We start from the raw sequence: 22,055 nt of genomic DNA on the forward strand, positions 1-22,055 counted from the left end.
CCACATGAGACCACTTCAAGAATGTTTTTCAGGACCACTTTAAGTTGTCTGCTTTATTCATTATTCTGTGATTATAGACATTAATAAATACCATCCAGCTAATTGCAGTCCTGTGGTGAAATCTGTCCAATTGTGGTGGGAAATCTGGCCAACTTTGTGTAAATTGTGTAAACACAATTTGCACAAAGTAGCAGATGAGCTCAAGTTCCTAAAACTAATTGAATACAACAGTGATGTTGAAAAAGGTGTATCAGAGCACAAATCTTAGTTTTGATCACTTCTATTTTTGTTGCCTAATACTAAAGGGAGCACCAGAATATGACAATAACTGCCTAAGCCGGCGGTTCCCAAAGTGGGCGCCGCGGCTCCCAGGGGTGCAGTGGCGCTGTCACTGGGGTGCCGCAAACCAGCCATAGAAAAATACAAAGAGTCGCTGAATATCGACGTCAGTGTCAGTGATGTCAGTGACAGCTGCGGGAGAGAAGAGTCGGCTGGGTCCCGGCGCCGCGCTGATTGGTAAGTTTATGTGCTCTTTGGTTTTTTCTATGGCTGGCTCGCGGCAGAGGAGTGAGAGGTAATGTGACAGCGGGCAGACAGAGGGGCAGGAGTGTGACAGCGGGCAGACAGAGGGGCAAGAGTGTGACAGCGGGCAGACAGAGGGGCAAGAGTGTGACAGCGGGGCAGACAGAGGGGCAGGAGTGTGACAGCAGGGCAGACAGAGGGACAGGAGTGTGACAGCGGGGCAGACAGAGGGACAGGAGTGTGACAGCGGGCAGACAGCGGGGCAGACAGAGGGGCAGGAGTGTGACAGCGGGCAGACAGAGGGGCAAGAGTGTGACAGCAGAGCAGACAGAGGGGCAGGAGTGTAAAAGCGAGCAGACAGCGGGGCAGACAGAGGGGCAGGAGTGTGACAGCGGGGCAGACAGAGGGACAGGAGTGCGACAGCGGGCAGACAGAGGGGCAGGAGTGTGACAGCGGGGCAGACAGAGGGGCAGGAGTGTGACAGCGGGGCAGACAGAGGGACAGGAGTGTGACAGCGGGGCAGACAGAGGGACAGGAGTGTGACAGCGGGCAGACAGCGGGGCAGACAGAGGGGCAGGAGTGTGACAGCGGGCAGACAGAGGGGCAAGAGTGTGACAGCAGAGCAGACAGAGGGGCAGGAGTGTGAAAGCGAGCAGACAGCGGGGCAGACAGAGGGGCAAGAGTGTGACAGCAGAGCAGACAGAGGGGCAGGAGTGTGAAAGCGAGCAGACAGAGGGGCAGGAGTGTGACAGCGGGGCAGACAGAGGGGCAGGAGTGCGACAGCGGGCAGACAGAGGGGCAGGATCAAGTTAGGACTGTGGAAGAAGTGTAAGCTATTTAAACCTGACTATTTCATTGCTCAATTGTGACTGATGCCAGATAGTGGTCTCTATCTAGCTTTAGGGTCACAAGAAAAAGTGTGGAATGGTATGCTATCAATTTCACTTACCATCTTGGGAATAAAAGCAAAGTAACAAATAAAGAAGGTCTTTGTGTGTGCATCACCTGAAGTATATATAGATTTCTAAAAATGTATATTGCAATGCAAATCTCTACAAATGCTTTCACAGGGTCAGAAAAACAATTTCAAATATCAGCACTTGTTAACTTATGCAATTCTTTTGAAAAAAAAAATATTTTGCTTTGCTGCTACTGAGATGCACAAGTGAGTTTCATCTACATATTTCAAGTACACAGTTAGCACTTAATTTTTTTTTTAAACTATATGGCAGAATGGAGTCCCTCTGCCATTAGTGATGGGACATCTAGTTCATTCTAGTTTGGAAATTAGTTCATTCTGATCTGTTTGCTCAAAAGATTAGTTCAAAAGATTGGTTCATTTAGTTAATTTAGTTCAGTTAGTTAATTTAGTTCAGTTAGTTCATTTAATTCAGTTAGTTCATTTAATTCAGTTAGTTCACTGGTTTTGGAACACTGCCGAGAGAAGTGATTGGAAAGATAGATCTAGTCTATTACACATAGAGTACTCATGTCTACTACTACCTCATTAGATGAGTTATAGTCCTATTAAAATGATCAGATATGTTTAATATGTCTGATCATTTTTAATATTTGACATCACTTATACAACACACTAGCAGTGACATGTTAAGCTCTGCAAAGTTAATAAAAATTTTATTATTATTTTTTACTTCCATAAAATGCAAATGAGAAATAGGCAAATTCAGTTTATTATAAAGTGTCACTTTTATGTATTTAAAATACAGTCATTAGAAAAAAAACTTAACTTTTCCACCTTATCTCTCCTGAAGGTTTAATACATCTCCCCTATATATATAGTGGAGTAAACATAACTACAGTATATAGCAAGCAGCACTCCGCTCTGTGTCTTGTGCTTACAGGGAAGGTTTCATGTGACTTGTGAACTAAATGATTCAAATGACTCAAAAGAGCCAAATGAGGTAGATAAACTATTGAACTACTGAGCCAGGAGAATGACTCATGACTGTATAGTTCAGTGATCAGTTCCACAGTAAAGATGCTCAGGCTTGGTTTTATGAACACCCCCCCTCCCGAACATTGCCAATCCAAGTACCGAGCAGAGCCAGCTAAGTGCTTTCCCGCTTGCTCAGATCTGAACCGAGGCAAAACGTCATCATTGCGTCGTGGGATCTCGTGGGTTTTGAATTCCATTGGTACCTCTCTCCCCAGGAGATCCAGCGCCGTTGCTCACACAGAAACAGGGGTAGCAGTGTTCTTGCCTTGAAAAAGCTGAGTACAGTGAAACGCGCGTTGGCTTTACACGTGCCGTCCCCTCTGTGTTTATAAACATTATAATAATATGGGTGCTTGAATTACTATGAACTGAAAGGGATTATCCGATATTTAGGCTGTTGTAACTGGCTCGATATTTCAGTCAGTGCAAGGAACCTTCAATAGATAATATTGAGGGGACCGATTCATCAAGGTACGCAAACGCATGCGCATCTGCGAATTTGTTCTGCGCATGCGCGAAACGGCACTTGAGACGCGTAAAACGCCACTTACAATACGCAAAATGCCAGTTACGCTACGCAATCACGGCAGATACCACTCACAAAGTCAACGTAATCTCAAAGGACAACGCAAATAGATTTGAGATGGCTGCTGACCACTTGAGAACAAAGGGGTGGGAATGGGCGGAGAGTAGGCGCGGACTGGGCGGAGATGAGACACCATTTGAGTAAAGTAGGCGTTATGCATTTTCACTTGAGAACAGTAGGCGTTCCCTCTTTCCAGTTGAGTGAAACTGACGCCACTCCTGTCTCAAATCTTTCCCAAAAGTTAATAACGGCCAGGGTCATGTTTAAATCCAAAAAACCTAGCGCAAACAACTGTTAAAAGCCTATAGAAGCATACTTTGCGTATGAAAAAAAAAAAAAAAAAATATGCTAAACAAACACACGTATTAATATTAGGATTTTAATTTTAAAAAAAAAATATTATAGTGCACTATGCTGCTTGCTGCCTCTTCAGTAAAGAGGCCTGGCTTTTATAGGCCTCTACACTGCAGTTTAGTATGCTAGGCAGATATATTTTATACTATCACTCCCTATCTATTCTGGCTGCCAAAATAGAGTGCACACTCCATTCCCCATTCATGACAGTTTACAAAATGGAGTGCACACTCCATTCCCCATTCATGACAGTTTTCAAAATGGAGTGCACACTCCATTCCCCATTCATGACAGTTTTCAAAATGGAGTGCACACTCCATTCCCCATTCATGACAGTTTTCAAAATGGAGTGCACACTCCATTCCCCATTCATGACAGTTTTCAAAATGGAGTGCACACTCCATTCCCCATTCATGACAGTTTCCAAAATGGAGTGCACACTCCATTCCCCATTCATGACAGTTTTCAAAATGGAGTGCACACTCCATTCCCCATTCATGACAGTTTACAAAATGGAGTGCACACTCCATTCCCCATTCATGGCAGTTTTCAAAATGGAGTGCACACTCCATTCCCCATTCATGACAGTTTCCAAAATGGAGTGCACACTCCATTCCCCATTCATGACAGTTTCCAAAATGGAGTGCACACTCCATTCCCCATTCATGACAGTTTTCAAAATGGAGTGCACACTCCATTCCCCATTCATGACAGTTTTCAAAATGGAGTGCACACTCCATTCCCCATTCATGGCAGTTTTCAAAATGGAGTGCACACTCCATTCCCCATTCATTCCGGCTGCCGGAATGGAGTGCACACTGCATGGGTAATTACTTCAGTTGATTTAAAATGTTGGCCAAACAATAGACTTTGGCATAAATATTTATTATAAATCTCCTACGATTCTCAACAATTACCAATATCATTATTCTCAATATGTTACATGCCTGATTTGACAGGTGGTGATGGTGCGTTTGCAATAAAAATAATAATAGACATATAATAACTCTAAACTATATTTTAGAGCTTTACACACATGATTTATGCAAATTGAAAACAAGTGTACTATTACCACAGGGACACTTTTAACAGCAACACGAATAGTGTAAGGATATTAATGATCCCTAAGAGCCAAGAAAATTGGTGAGGACTCGAACCCACGTAGCAAGCTTGCGAGGTGGATTGCCTAACTGCTACACCACTGTACAAGTGGTGATGTCAAGGGAATAGAATACAAAATAAAGATGACCAGCAACTTCTAGCATAAGTTGGTTTCCTTAAAACATGGGGAAAAATGCCAATACTTGGAAATATTATACCTAGAAAGATTTGGTGCATGCAGAGTCAAAATTTATGCATATCGAAATTATTCCATTTTGATAAATGCAAACCAAAAATATATCATTTATTGCTCCCATTTCTAATATTTGATTTGGTCGAGCACTTAGCTTTTTCCACTGTTGCCAGTACAGAATTCCTATGTCTTTGAAATCCAAAGTCTTTGCCAACAACTGCTTTGCTGTGTTGTAGCTGATAACACTGTTGAACATTACATATAGCCACCTTACACACCAAAACATATACTAAGTCACTCTTAGATAAGTCACAGAGTGGAATAAATACCCTCAAACTTGTAAATATACCAAGGTTAGCCACATACACGCATCATTCAGGGTTCAAACTCATTACCTTGTTGTTGCAAGCTCATTTCTTTATTTACTGAGGTATACTTCACATTGAAACACCAACACCAAACTGCACATTAACTATTTTGCACAGCTGAATGGCTATCTTAGACCTGATAAATCGGACATGTTGCAATTAATATGAACAGCAATGATGGATAACGTGGTATTAAAATATTAACCCTAGATAAACACACACATAAATAAAAACACTGTTTTACTAAAGCAGCAGGAGCTGCAAAAACTTCACCAAAAAAAAAGGGAATTAAGCGTGTTTGAGACTCTTACACTAAATACAAGCATTTGCATACTGTTTTTTACTTCTAGGAGTATGCTTAATAATGTGTTTTATTAACTCACTTGGTGCTTAAGGTTGACCTGGGGCCTTGAATTTCTGCACTTAGTACTGGTGGGTGAAATACATAACCACTACACTATCGTGCCACATCTAAATTTAGAGCATGCAAATGATTCATACGTCATATAATTGTACTTAAAACTATTTTACCCATACTATTGCCACAACACTAACAGCTTAGCTCATTAATGACATCTGTAATAATCGTTATAATCTCTACTTACCCTACAGAAAATAAACGTTGCTAACATGTCAGGTCACTTTTACACAAAAACACACTTGGATAATTAGAACGCACCTGGGTGCTCCTATTGACGTGTCCGGCATACTCTCCGGCCTACTCACCTGCATTTAATTCACTAATTACAGTGCTACTTAAGAATACCTTGCTTGCACTTCTGTGTTGTTGGGAGATTCACAGTGCTGGGTAAGTAGCCCTTAATGGTGAAATGTTTCATAATCTATGCTGTTTATTGCTGTACCTTGCTCAACACTCATGTTTATTTTTTGGAAAAGGTATTGGTGAGATAGAGATAGGAAATGATGCTGAAAGGTCCTAATGCTAATGAATTTTATGTTGAAGGTTAGTGGAAAAGTCTTTAATTACCTGCAGAGTTTGAATATTGAGGCAACTGTGTAGACTTGGGATGTGCCTCTGCATAGAGATCTCTCGAATGTAGTGACACACATAAATATTATCCATCTATATTTATTTCTTTGTTACCTGTTTACCCTCCCCCCACAGATCTTGGTCCTGGATTGTGTTTTTTGGGTGTTTAGTGATTGCTTTTTGACATTCCACATTTGTCTGGGTGTGTGGTAAGTAGAAACCAGATATTGTTTTATTACATACCCCTTGTTAAAACACTTTGCATTAAGAATGTCCATGCTGTTCTATTTTTATTTTTTTATTTTTTTTTCTAATAACTTTATTTGAAGTGTTGTTTTTTTGGACCCTACCTTAAAGACACATTAACACTCTGTGCTTGAGTCATGAAGGAGAGCAAAGGATCAAAAATAAGTAAATATTCTAGTGGACAAAGCATGTTACAATGTAAGGGGTGCAAATTTGTTACTTTTTTTGGAACAAAACCTAAATATCTTCACATTTCAAAGATCTGTGGTCAAATCATGTGCAAGCTTAGTCAAGGGTTGATTATCTAAGGAATGGTAATTCAAAATGGGAATATGAATAGATATGGGCTGGTGTGTTAGTGAAATGGTTTATATGTGTAATAATAGGGGAAAAACCATGGCAACCTGTATTTTACCTTTACAGCTTCATGCCTCTAAGTTTAGCCTTAATGTCTTTTGCTAAATGCATGTTAATGGGGTAGTTTAAATCTACAGCCTAATGTGGCAACATAATTGATGTTTGCTTTTTCTACAGTTTATTGATCAGCACATATAGTGTTGAGAAGTGCACATTATTGACACTTTATTTGTTTTTCTTATATCTACAGCCTTTAGATTACACTTGGCCTGCAGTGCTGGCTTTTCTGCCATTGCACTTCCCTTTGGAGTTGGTGGATGTTGCCATGGTGAAGGGTGTTGTCAAATGTAAGTAGTATAGTGCTCTCTGCACTAAAATGTGATTGGCCAGTGAGTGTGTTCCATACAATAATGTCGTTACTAAGCCTGCAATGTGTGGTTGCACAAACAAAACCTATGGGCAGATGCTAGCTATGTAACATATGGGTTTGGTGTTTGTAATTAAGTCAAATAGTGCATTCAGAATCCTCGGTATAGTCCAAACACACAAGCCGTTATTATACACTATAATATTGCCGGCTTTTTTACACCTGCCAATACAGTGCTCAACCTCTTGATATCAAAATGCAAGTTATGTGAGCTAATATTGCCATATGAATTTGTTGATTCTCATTTAACAGGGTGCGTTGCCATGGATTTTGGATTTGTGCAATTCGTGTCTCACTACATGTTGAATTTCTCCAGAGCTCCAAGCCTGCTTATGTCTCTTCAGTCTGGCCAGATTGTCATCTCTTCATCCAAGGAACTTTTACACACACAGACCATTAACTTGTTTGCTTTGTTTTTGTCAGCACGTTTGGATTCATATATGTAATAAATCTAGCCTATGCTGCAAATGTCTCAGCAATCAGTTGTCATGCCATTTTGTACCATTACTACAGTGCACTGATTAATCTTTTAATACCCATAAATCCATGTGTAGTGCTTTCCAAACTATTGTGGAACAGGTTTTTTTTTTAAACATATTAAATCTGTGTGGTTCTTTTGTCCTTTGCCACAGATACACCATAGCCTACAAACACGCTCAATGGGGTTAATGTTCAGTTTTAGAAAATGTCCATAGTGTGGAGGTTTGTATGTGTGTTTGGTTGCTTAGTAGTAAAATTATTGTACATTTTAAGCTTTTAGAGGGAGCATGGGATGTGCCTAGCAATATAGGCATTCTATTACAGGTAAACGTATAGAAATAAAGCCAAAATGTTAGCACTGTCAGGTCAAACACTACCAACTTTTGGCCCTTGGCCAAACAGGATAACAATCTTCTTCTCTTGTGCTAGTGGCACTTTGTTTCAAAGTGGTCCAACAACCACATGCCAGTCACAAACCCCACTAACAATCATGGGGAATGTGTTGGGGTACTAAGCTAGTGGAGTCTTGCTACAAGGCCATAATACCAATATGTGTTAGCCACCTTTAGTGTAGCAAATATTCCAGTCTCCACCCTTTTCTTGGTGTTTTTACAATGTTTATTTGCTGGGTTATGTAATACCTCACCTAGGGCCTGATTCATTAGTGATCTTCTTATCTTGTGCAAAAGTTAAGATGCTTATTTTTCCGAAGAAATGGGGAGATAAGAGTGAAGTAAAGATGGATTTTCATCCTAATGTAAAATTCTTCACTTATGCAGTGGATTTTGCTTCTCTCCCTTTTCTGAGCATGAACAGATTTGCTTAAGCCACCTATATTTGAACTTACAGCCAACACAGATACTCCACATGAGAACTAGTTGCATTAGTCTGATTACACACATTGTTTGGCAGCAGTCGCTTGACATGTTTGCTGAACCTGACAATGTAGGTCTCCAATGTTGTTGTGGTGTAGAAATGTGTAATTGTTTCTCAATACCATTTTCAGGTAGCTTGCCCTCTGAAAGTGGAAAGTAGTGACCAAAGTCCCATTCCAGCTTTGTTTCTCTTCAAACCGTGTGTGTGTGTGTATAGAGTAAATTGTGTTAGTTTGCACCCTAATACCACCTATGTCTGTTTAAACATGCTAGTTAATGTTAACAATTTGCTGCTCTTGCATTTGCCCATGCCTTGGGCAAGGGAAGTACAAATCCTTAATGTACAGATATCCTCCCTTTAGGATGATGGGTCCATGTTCAAATTCCTTTAACACCATCTAATCCAAGAGTGTTGGGCCGAGCACACAGTCATTTGAGGGTTTAATGTCTGGTAGATATTGTTGATGTTTACATTGTTAGGTGAGGCATCCACTTTTTTTGGCTTATAGATGGTGAACGTGTGCAATGGGTACCTGTGTCTGTATTGGCAAGAAATCACAACATACCAAACTTCAAATTATAATATGTTGGCCGTTATATAAAATAGCTTGGCCTTGCTTAAATGTTTTCCAAAACTGTAAGGGAGCAAAATCCAAGTGATGTGCCCACTCTAACAATGAATGAATCAGTGTACATAACGTAAAACTCTAGGGTCAGTTTGTTTTAATAATGTATTCAAGGTTCCAGATTGGTTTAAACTATCATAGATTGGGGGGGATCAGATCATAGTTTTGAAAAGTCATTACAGGATAGAGGAGTTTGGTGGACAAACTACCTCTTGGAGTCTACTTACTTGCATTACAGAGTGTGCTTCTTTGCCTGAGCAAACCATATCTATACTGCAAGGTTTTTCATTTGCGTCTTACATGATTAGTCAGACACACAGCACTACATACACCCTTATAGTGTGTCAAACGGTCACGTTAGTCTGTATTTCTTGATCCGAATCAGGACCCTTGGGACTAGCTGGAGCAGGTCTGAATCTGAACAGAGCAGCCTGGATGATCTTTCTGCTCATGTTCTTGCTGATTGTCCAATCTAGCAGGGGAATGAGCAGTCTGAAAATGTGGACAGAAACACTGATTTTGTAATGCAGCCAGAAACCCTGGAGCCAATAACTATCCTCTGGAGAGAAGTGTGTTGTTCAGGCAAAGAACAGATCACAGCAGCAGGTTTAAATAGGTTGTCCCAAGCAACTATTGGCTGAGCACTTCATGGGATCACAGGTGCTGAATCTGGTTGATCTGGAATGATCACCTGACTGCATCCAAGATGCCTGTGCACATGCAGCTGAACAAACAGTGTGTGTTTGATTACAAACGGAGCTGTGGAGGACGGGAATGTTGCTGACGACCAGAAGGGACCCAGGTAGCCGTGATATGACAGCGGCTGATGGGGAAAGTGCACCTAAGATCCAAATGTGAGACCCAACCTATATGTGCTTAGTGCAATAAGGTCATGAGGTTACATGTAAACAAGTGTTATGCTAAAGGACGTCCAGTGTACCACACACTGTGCATTAGCACTATTCTTAAATACAAATCCCTTAGTAGATTTTTAGAATTAGCACAGAATCTTACCTGTACAAATAAGTAGTTAACAATAATTGTCCTGTGGCATCATGTCAAAAAAAAGAACCAACTAATTTGGTTACCTTAACACCTGTCTTTTGTGGCTCCTTTGTGTCAGGTTACAGTTTGCAAATGCAATACTTCCTTTACAGGATGATTTGGCCTACCTCTAAAGGGGCACTGTAGTTGCACGCTTTGTTTGAAATAATTTGCTCAGGCAAATAAAGAAGCACTGTGGCAAAATCATTAAGAAGCTTACCTTGATACACTTCTTGTTTAAGTCTTCTTCAGCAAACCATGGCCCTGAATCATTCTGTAAAGGTAAGGCAAAGTAACTAAGCAAGGCCAAAGCATGTGAGTTTGGAGGGGGATGTAAACCAAAAATGTGCTTGGAGATCTAATTTTGGGGTAGGAGAGGTCCTAGCTGACATGAACATTTCAGTGTACAAATAAGCTATCAAGTATTTGTGCGGTACATTAGGATACAGACATTTATTTTTTTTCGTGCTCTAAACCTATTGCTAATTTGCACCACTTGCATTTTAAAAGGTTTTTGAGCAGCATTCAGAAATATGTATCCTTGACATCTAGGTTCATTACTCAATCAGGGCCATGGCATGGTTTTGGTCAGCACACTTATATTAGATACATATTTGTTTGAATACGTTAATAAATCAGGCTGTTTGTTCGGAGATTATACTTTGGTTAGAGTTGATAACAAGTATTGTGATTAAAAAAGCATTATGGAATATGCCTTACCAAATAAAGACACATTTCAGTAGTAGGAATTTTTTTTATTCCCCAAAAAAAATATACATATTTTTGACATATATTAAACTATATTTTTAGGTTAAAACAATATAAATTATTTTTCCCGAGCCTTTTTGAAGGGGGTTGCAAGGGAGGCTCCCCTACTCCGACTTCTTGTCACCCGTGATGTAGAGGAGTCAGAGGAACCAGGCAATGGGGCAAGGCAAGTGGTTTGGGTCTGACGAGGTGAAGGTGCAGGGTCAGGGTCAGGGGATGGGGATGGGGCCACGACAGGGGAGGGGGAAGTGGGCACAACAGGGGATTGGCCATAGCCACGGGCAAAGGCTAAACACATAAGACGACATAGTTCGGGGTCAGGGAGGGCGGACGCGACAGACACATGAGGGAGGGCGGATGCGACAGACAACTGGGTATGGGGGCTGCCGAACAAATAATCTGAGCTGGGTGAAGGGATTGTGCCGGAGGTGCGTTGGGAGTGGGCATGCAAGATATCACCCAGGAGTGTTGCAATATTTGTCACTGAAGTATTTAAATTATCCATTTTGGTGGCGAGTGTCATCAGTAAAGAGGTGTGTGTGCTCATGAAAACGGAGAGTGTGTTAGTGAGACTGGTGATTTGCTGGTCCGTGTGTTGGACAGTGCTCGATATTTGTGACAGGTGAACATTCTGTGCATCAGTGGCGTTTTTAAGACTTTGGGCTGCGTGTGTGAGTGCCTGCTGCCTTACATATTCAGCTGGAGCCAGCTGAGGCTCCTCCACATCACGGGCAACTTCATCATCAACTGGTGAAACAGGCGCCTGCTGCTCACATTCTGTAGAGAGATAATAAGTAAAATAAAGTAATTAGAATCAAAGAGTAAGGTGCAATATGATATTTTGGAAAACATCTTACAACGTGTGATGTAGCATTGGTAAAGTGTCAGCTTCCCTTGAATGTGCTAGCAGCCCTTTCCGCTCCCCAAATACATACATTGCCACTTATGGTCTCACATTTTCGGATGAGCCCTACATATTGAGACCATTTGTCTTCAGTGTGTAAATGTAATTTCCTACTATGTGATAGGCAAACACATTGTGCAATTGAAGTTTACCTTCACACAGACATCCTGAGAGTTGACACTTTTACTCAGACAGATACAAAGCTTTACAGACATTAAGTAAGCAAACTCATCATGTACCTAGTGGAGCGGCCTCTCCTGTTCGGGATGGGCTAGAGCCAGTGTCTATGTCGCCCACCCCAACTATCTCCACCAGGGCTATTGCAGCCCTCGCCCCGCTCCTCGAGGGGTGTTAAAATAGTACGTAGTGGAGGCCCCCCCACCAGTGCCTTGAGCATGCCAGTGAATCTCAACGAGCTTCGCTTTCAGGCGTCCTTTATAGTCTGCCCATCTGTGGAATAGACAAACATTATTGCCTCACATAGTACCTTCAACTCAAAATGACACATTTTTCAAAAAAATACATTGCACGTTTGCTAATCACACCAATTTAACCTTCACATACAGTAATACAGATTTTGCTCTTTTGAAGCGCGTATAATGTGGTAAACATATTATGTCAATGTGACCAAGGGCCATGGATACTGTTAAAAAGAACTTAGCATACTGTAGGCTACTATTGAAAACTTTACATGTTAAATGTGAGGCCAGGGGCCCTTTCCATAGCAGTTTTTTTACATTCCGGCCACACATATTGCAGAGCAAACAGTTTGCTACATTAGGAGATAAAAATAATTTTGAAATATCCAGAAATTTCAGATAAATTATTATACTTACTTTTCTCCAAAGTTTGCCACAAAAAACAAAAACTATTTTGATAGTCAACTGGGTAATGCGTGGTATGGCCTGCAATAAAAAAAACAAATGAATGTTTATAAGCAAGGAAAGGTAATGTGGTAAACAAAGCTAACCTCCTAATTTGATTATGGATAAGGTTCAAAAGAATTTAGCATACTGTAGGCTACTATTGAATATTTTCCATGATCTGAGGCCAAGAGCCATTTCCATAGCAGTTTATTTACAGTCCGCCCACACATATTTCATAGCAAACAGTTTGCTACATTAGGAGAACAAAAAAAAAATTAAAATCTTACAATCTCTGATTTAGTTTTGTACTTACTGTTTTTTGTTGGCTTCTTAGGCCAATCATCCAAATTTAATGAAATCTTGATTGTGCTCTATCCAGGCAAAAAAGCGAATGAACAGGCACTAGACCAAAGCACAGGTGGGTTTAAATTAGGGATGTGCACCGGCGACTTTTGAGGTCTCGTGTTTTGTGTTTTGGATCCGGATTTTCGTTATTTTTGGGGTTCGGATTTGTCTCGCAAAACACTTGACGAAAGGTCTCGGTTCGGATTTAAGGTTTTGGATTCGGATTTTTTTTGAAAAAAACATAAAAAGTTTAAAAATCAAGTTTTTGGGCTTATTTTCACTCCTACGCTATTATTAACCTCAATAACATTCAATAACAAGCATTTCCACTAATTTACAGTGTATTCTGAACACCTCACAATATAGTTATTAGTCCAAAACGTTGCAACAAGGTATCTTTCTGGACTGCGTAGAGGAGTGGGTCCCCACAATATATATTAAAAACCCTGAACTTTTATGATTCGCACCAATAAATGTACCTGGACTGCGTAGAGGAGTGGGTCACCACAATATATATTAAAAACCCTGAACTTTTATGAATCGCACCAATAAATGTACCTGGACTGCGTAGAGGAGTGGGTCACCACAATATATATTAAAAACCCTGAACTTTTATGATTCGCACCAATAAATGTACCTGGACTGCGTAGAGGAGTGGGTCACCACAATATATATTAAAAACCCTGAACTTTTATGAATCGCACCAATAAATGTACCTGGACTGTGTAGAGGAGTGGGTCACCACAATATATTAAAAACCCTGAACTTTTATGAATCGCACCAATAAATGTATCTGGACTGCGTAGAGGAGTGGGTCACCACAATATATTAAAAACCCTGAACTTTTATGAATCGCACCAATAAATGTACCTGGACTGCATAGAGGAGTGGGTCACCACAATATATTAAAAACCCTGAACTTTTATGAATCGCACCAATAAATGTACCTGGACTGCGTAGAGGAGTGGGTCACCACAATATATATTAAAAACCCTGAACTTTTATGATTCGCACCAATAAATGTATCTGGACTGCGTAGAGGAGTGGGTCACCACAATATATATTAAAAACCCTGAACTTTTATGATTCGCACCAATAAATGTATCTGGACTGCGTAGAGGAGTGGGTCACCACAATATATATTAAAAACCCTGAACTTTTATGATTCGCACCAATAAATGTATCTGGACTGCGTAGAGGAGTGGGTCACCACAATATATATAATAAGAAAACCATCAACTTGTATGATTCGCACCAATAAATGTACCTGGACTGCGTAGAGGAGTGGGTCACCACAATATATATTAAAAACCCTGAACTTTTATGATTCGCACCAATAAATGTATCTGGACTGCGTAGAGGAGTGGGCACTGGGCACCACAATAAAATATATAAAAAACCTTCAACAGGTCTGCATTACACTACACATACGGCTGCTCCTCCATCCTCTCCATCATATACATGTTGGAGTTTTAGCGTGTGACAACCTCTTGTTTTTGATAATGTCAGTGCATTTTGAATATTTTTCAATTTGCCCCACACCACTGAATGTACTTTATCTATGATACGCATCTATCTATCTTGACTGCGTAGTGTGGTGGCCCCGGTACACAATTTGGTACCGAGGCCACAATATAATTAAAAAACCCTCCACGTGTCAGAATTCCACCAAAAAAGGGTATGGACTGCGTAGTGTGGTGGCCCCGGTACACAATTTGGTACCGAGGCCACAATATAATTAAAAAATTGGGCATCAACTGCCACCGTTGTTTAATATCTGATACACCTAAATATGGACTGCACAGTGGAGTGGCCCCGGTAGTAAATTTGGTGCCGGGGCCACAATACCTCCTCCAACTTCCAAGTGTAGTGTTTATAAAGACAGACAGCGTCAAAGTGTTATTAGTTGACTTTCTTAACCCTAAAATTGTCCCTGTTGCAAATATTCGTGCAATGGACAGTTACTTTTTTATTGAAAGACTCAAGCTTTCAAGTGTAGTGTTTATAAAATATAAACAACAATACAGTAGTTTTAGAGCACGTCAATACCTCTTGTTTTAAATTATGACAGGGCATTTTACTTTTGGTTTAATTTCTTGAATTTTTTTAAATTTGGTTTTACTTTTTGAACATGGCAAACGACTGTTGATTGGTCATATAATGCAAAAAAAAAAGGTCCAAGATGGAATTGTCCTTGGGCCCTCACACCCACCCTTATGTTGTTGAAATAGGACATGCACACTTTAACAAACCAATCATTTCAGCGACAGGGCCTACCAAACAACTTTGGCTGAAATGATTGGTTTGTTTGGGCCCCCACACCAAAAAAGCTATTCATCTCTCCCTGTACAGACTAAACAGGCTCTACTGAGGCAAGATGTCGTCCTCATCCTCAACCTCTGATTCCTCTCCCCCTACAGTGTGTACTTCCTCCTCATCACACATTATCAATTCGTCCCCGCTGGACTCCACAACCACAGGTTGAGGAATTGATTATTCATTTTTATAAACATCATTTTTTCAACGTTGTGAGGAAGCAACCTCCTTCGCCGCTCACTGACCAGGTTTCCCGCTGCACTAAAAACTCTTTCCGAGTACACACTGGAGGGGGGACAACTCAGGTAAAATAGAGCCAGTTTGTACAGGGGCTTCCAAACTGCCTTTTTTTTCCTGCCAGTAACAATATGGACTGTCTGACATGTCTACTTGGATGGTGTCAGCAAAGTAATCATCCACAATTTTTTCTATTGTGACAGCATCCAATGCAGCGAGAGTAGACATGTCTGCAATGGTTGGCAGGTCCTTCAGTCCGGACCAGATGTTATCAGCATCCCCGCCAGTGCCTCTTTTGGGAAAACTGAGCTTTTTCCTCGCAGCCATAGATGTGGAAGAAAATGAGGGTGGAGCTGTTGGCATGTCACGGTCCTCTTCAGAGGACAATCTCCTGACAAGCAGGTCTTTGCACCGCTGTAGACTTGTGTCCGCCGGAAACAGAGACACAACATACGCTTTAAACCGAGGATCGAGCACGGTGGCCAGAATGTATTCCTCTGACTTTAAAAGAGTGACCACCCTCGGATCCTGGCAAAGCGTACGGAGGGCTACATCCACAAGAGCTACATGCTTGGTGTAATCGCAATGGCTTACCAGCTCCTCCCTCACTTTCTCCAGCTGCTTCTGCAACAGCCTGATCAGGGGAATGACCTGACTCAAGCTGGCAGTGTCGGAACTGACTTCTCGTGTGGCAAGTTCAAATGGCTGCAGAACCTTGCACAACACGGAAATCAGTCTCCACTGCGCTTGACTGAGGCGCATCCCCACTCCTTTGCCTATGTCGTAGGTGGCTGTGTAGGCCTGAATGGCCTTTTGCTGCTCCTCCATCCTCTGCAGCATATAGAGGGTGGAGTTCCAGCGCGTCACAACCTCTTGTTTGAGGTGATGGCAGGGCAGGTTCATGCTTTTTTGATGTGCCTCTAGTCTGCGGTAGGCACTGGCTGAATGCTGAAAGTGTCCAGCAATTTTGCACGCCACCGCAAGCATCTCCTGCACACCCCTGTCACTCTTGAGGTAATGCTGCACCACCAAATTAATGGTGTGGGCAAAACATGGGACATGCTGGAAATTGCCCATATTTAATGCCCGCACAATGTTACTGGCATTGTCTGACACCACAAATCCCCATGAGAGTCTAAGTGGGGTAAGCCACTGGGAGATAATTTCCCTCATTTTCTCTAATATGTTGTCAGCGTTGTGCCTCTTATTAAAGCCTGTAATACACAATGTTGCCTGCCTTTGCACGAGCCGCCATTTTGTAGTTGCTGCTACTGATGCAGCTGTTGCTGTTGCTGCGGAAGGGGATGCATCTACCCAGTGGGCTGTCACAGTCATATAGTCCTTCGTTTGCCCAGAACCACTTGTCCACATGTCCGTGGTTAAGTGGACAGTGGGTACAACCGCATTTTTTAGAGCACTGAGGACACTTGATCGTACTTCTCTGTACATTTTTGGTATCGCCTGCCTAGTGAAGTGGAATCTCGACGGGATTTGGTACCGGGGACACAATACCTCCATCAACCCTCTAAATCCCACTCCACTGATGGCGGACACCGGGCGCACGTCTAACACCAACATTGCAGTTACAGCCGCAGTTATACGCTTTGCAATAGGGTGACTACTATCGTATTTTGTGGTCATGGCAAACGACTGTTGGACGGTCAATTGTTTTGTGAAAGACTTAGCGGTCTTACGACTTCCCCTCTGGGAAGATGACCGACTAACAGCAGCAACAGCAGCAGTGGCAGTAGTAGGCGTACCGCTGCAGGATTCCTCGGATGAATCCTGTATTGAGGAGGACTCAGTCTGGCTGCTGACTTGGGCTGCAGGACTGAATCTGATGGAGATTGTGGAGGAAGTTGACGAGGAGGGTGTTGCTGGTGTGTATCCAACTGGACCACGGGATTTAGGTGTCCCTGTACCGATGAGGGTCCTAGCCCCAGTTCCTGAACTAACCACTGAACTATGAAGGTTATTCAGGTGACGTATAAGGGAGGATGTTCCTAGGTGGGCAAGATCCTTACCCCTGCTTATTTGAGCTTTACATAAGCTACATATGGCCATACATTGGTTGTCTGGATTTGGATAAAAATAACTCCAGACCGAAGAGGTGCATTTTTTGGTCTTCTGACCAGGCATGACGATGGGCTTTTTCATTCCATGGACATCAGCTGTTTCCCCCCCTGGTGCCTCATTTACAATAACCACATCACCATCCTCATCATCAAGTTCCTCCACAGCGCCAGCTACATCATCAATAGCCTCCTCCCGAGCCACCTCTTCCCGTACAGTGATGGGAAGGTCAGGCTTGACAACCACCAACATCCTTGGACTCGCCTTGTGGATTTGTGATAATTTCTCTTTAGAAGGCAGAGTTGTTTGCTGTTTTGTTGCTGACAGCATAACTCTCTTCAATTTTTTGTAGGGGGGGGGGAGGAGGAGGAGGGCTAAGATCCGTGGGTGAAGCTGAACCACTAGTCATGAACACGGGCCAGGGCCTAAGCCGTTCCTTGCCACTCCGTGTCGTAAATGGCATATTGGCAACTTTACGTTTCTCCTCAGATGATTTTAAGTTTCTCTTTTTGCTACTTTTTCTTAACTTGGGCTTTTTGGATTTTACATGCCCGGTACTACGAGATTGGGCATCGGGCTTGGAAGACGACGTTGATGGCATTTCATCGTCTATGTCATGACTAGTGGCAGCAGCTTCAGCATTAGGAGGAAGTGGGTCTTGATCTTTCCCTACTTTATCCTCCAAATTTTTGGTCTCGCATTATATGTAGCACAAGATACTGCAGAATGTGTGAACTTGGTAATATTGCAGTACCAATGGACTTATACTGCTGGATTGGTTTTGCAAATTTGGTTATAATTATTATATATATTTTTTTTTTTTTTAATTTTTTATTTTTTTTTACTTTTTTTTTATTTTTTAAAAACTTGGGAATAATGGGGGAAATAACTATGCCCTTAGAAGCACAGAGCACAGGACACAGCACCACTGGACTGAACAGGACACGGCACAGGACCCAGCAGCACTACGGAACTCAGCAGGACAGAGCACAGGACACAGCACCACTGGACTGATACTGCAGAATGTGTGAACTTTGTAATATTGCAGTACCAATGGACTTATACTGCTGGATTGGTTTTGCAAATTTGGTTATAATTATATATATTTTTTTTTAATTTTTAATTGTAATTTTTTTTTTTTACTTTTTTTTTTATTTTTTAAAAACTTGGGGAATAATGGGGAAATAACTATGCCCTTAGAAGCACAGAGCACAGGACACAGCACCACTGGACTGAACAGGACACGGCACAGGACCCAGCAGCACTACGGAACTCCAGCAGGACAGAGCACAGGACACAGCACCACTGGACTGATACTGCAGAATGTGTAAACTTTGTAATATTGCAGTACCACTGGACTTTTTACTGCTGAATGTGTGAACTTGGTAATATTGCAGTACCAATGGGCTTATACTGCAGGATTGGTTTGTGCAAATTTTGTGGTAATTAAAAAAATAAATAATTAGTTTTTGGTATTTTTTTTAAATAACTTTTTTTTTATTTTTTTTAAACACAGGGGAATATTGGGGAAATAACTATGCCCCTTAGAAGCACAGAGCACAGGACACAGCACCACTGGACTGAACAGGGACACAGCAACAGGACCCAGCAGCACCACTGACCTCAGAAGGACAGAGCACAGCACACAGCACCACTGGACTGATACTGCAGAACACAGCACAGCACAGCACAGCACAGCACAGAACTAAACAGCACAGCACAGAACTAAACAGCACAGCACGAGATCTACCAGGACAGAGGACCACCTAACACACCCTCCCTCTACCCTGATCAATGCCCGAGTGAAGATGGCGGCGACTAGCGGGGAATTTATAGGATCCGAGTATCGCGAGATCCGACAACGGGATTATGAGTCAGAGCCTCAGTTTCAGATTTGAATTTGGCGCCAATACCCGGATCTGTCTCGGATCCGACTCGGATCCGCAACGTTCGGGTGGGCTCGGATTTCATAAATCCGAGTACGCTCATCCCTAGTTTAAATGGAGTTTTAAATTAATAAACCAGGTGTACACTCTTCTACCTAATTGCGGAGCACACAGTACTCGTCTCAGTGCAGGCGCCCGCCATGTTCTTGGTGGGAGAGACAATCAGAGACACAACTCGGGTGTGTGAAAGCTCCGCGTGTGACGTGAGCACGCCCATACGTGCTCAGCGAACCAATCGGAACGCAGAGGCCCCCCATTTTGTGTGATAGACATTATACCAAAATGAGGGCTACTATTTTCACCAGGCGTGAGCTGAGAGTTCTTACAGAGGGGTATGGACAATGTACCTCCTGGAAGGTATGTGTCCAACGAGGTCAAGGTGCGGGCCTATCAAAGGGTCCGCAGACACCTCCGCCTACGATTCAGTATTCAGCGAAGCACCGTTCAGCTCCAACGGCGGTGGAGCGATCTCCGGGCGCCGCCAGCCCCAGCTTCTGGAAGAACTCCATCGGGAGATTAGAATAAGTGAGTTCTCTACTAATCGCAAAAAACATGTCTACATATATATATTTGCTCTATGGCCCTGATTCATTAAGGATCCTTAACTTGAGAAACTTCTTATTTCAGTCTCCTGGACAAAAACCATGTTACAATGCAAGGGGTGCAAATTAGTATTCTGTTTTGCACATAAGTTATTATTATTATTATTATTAATTTTTTATTTATAGGGCGCCACAAAGTATCCGTAGCGCCGTACAAGGACAAACAATGGCACAGTACAAGGTGAAACAGCACAGTACAAGTAACAGTAAGCACTATAGCTCTGGGGGCTCAGGCACAGCATGAAAGAGAGGGAGGGAGGGGAAAAGTGAGTATAGGCAGGTAACTATGGCCCAAAGAGGGTGGGCCACGGATGACAGTGTTGAGAGTCACTGAGGGGAGCGGAGAGAAGCGAGAGGAGACAGAGGGGCAGAGGGACTGAGAGGAGGTGAGCTGAGTAGCTGTAGAGCGCAGTTAAAAGTGATGGAAACAGAAGGTAGGAGAGCCCTGCTCAAAGGAGCGAACAATCTAAAGGGAGGGGGAAGACCAGACAGACACATGGATGAGACGGAGAGACGGGAGAAACGGAGACGGAGTCGAGGAAGGGGGAAAAGGGAAGAAGGGATGAGAAAGAGAGGTAGCCGACCGGTGGGAGTTTAGGCATGAGACTGGAAGGCTTTAAGGAAAAGGTGGGTTTTTAATGTTCGTTTGAAAGAGGACAGATTAGGGGAAGTTCTGATGGAGCAGGGGAGCTTGTTCCAATGGAGGGGAGAGGCGCGGGAGAAGTTCTTGGATACGTGCGTGAGAGGAGGTAATCAGAGGGGAAGAGAGGCGACGATCGTTGGACGATCGCAGTGAGCGGGAGGGAGTGTGAATAGAGATAAGGTTAGAGATGTAGGGAGCAGTGGAGTTGGCGAGGGCCTTGTAAGTCAGAGTGAGGAGCTTGAAAAGGATTCTGTAGGGGAAGGGGAGCCAGTGAAGGGCTTGGTAGAGTGGGGATACAGAGGTGGAACGGCGAGAGAGGAAAATAAGCCTAGCAGCGGCGTTAAGTACAGATCTAAGGGGAGCGAGATGAGAGAGGGGGAGGCCGATAAGGAGAAGGTTGCAGTAGTCCAAGCGGGAGATAATCAGAGAGTGGACGAGAGATTTGGTGGTATCCTGGGAGAGGAAGGGCCGAATGCGGGCAATGTTGCGAAGCTGGAAACGGCAGGATTTGGCGAGAGAGGTGAATGTGAGGGGCAAAGGAGAGAGAGGAGTCGAGGATGACACCTAGGCAGCGGAGTTGGGGAACAGGGGAGAAAGATGAGTTGTCAACAGTGATGGAGAGGTCAGAGGGGAAGGAAGGTAATTACTGACTGTTTTTTCATTTAGCACACAGATACTTGATAGATTATTTGTACACTGAAGTTTAAAGTTGATATTTGTGTGCTACATGAAAAAAACAGTCAGTATTTAATCTATGTTCAAAACAGATTACTAATTTGCACCCCTTGCATTGTAACAATGGTTTTGTCCAGGAGACTGAAATAAATAGTTTCTCAAGTTAAGGATCCTTAATGAATCAGGGCCATTGTTTGTAAATATGTTCACCCCTAAACACCTGACATGGCCTACATAACAATGTGCAAGCACACTATAAAGGTCATGCCCCTTCCAGTGCACCCAAAAAGCTTTGGCTCCTGTGTCCTAAATTTGTCTGCTATCCATTTACTGTCATAAATGTTTTTGTGTGACAATTTTTACCATTAAGTGTGGTTTTGGAAATCAGGCATTCTAAGTATTGACCCGAGTGCTGTAACTTGCTAGTCTAACCTTAAAAACATTTTGAGAGTGGAAGATGTGTTGTCATTATTGGGCCAAGATTTAAAAGGCACGTTTCAAAGACAAAACACCTTAGTGTTTAGACTGATTTTTGCAAGCTCCCATAAGATGC

This window comes from Mixophyes fleayi, chromosome 1 (assembly GCF_038048845.1).
Source record: "Mixophyes fleayi isolate aMixFle1 chromosome 1, aMixFle1.hap1, whole genome shotgun sequence".
Classification (NCBI taxonomy): Eukaryota; Metazoa; Chordata; class Amphibia; order Anura; family Limnodynastidae; genus Mixophyes; species Mixophyes fleayi.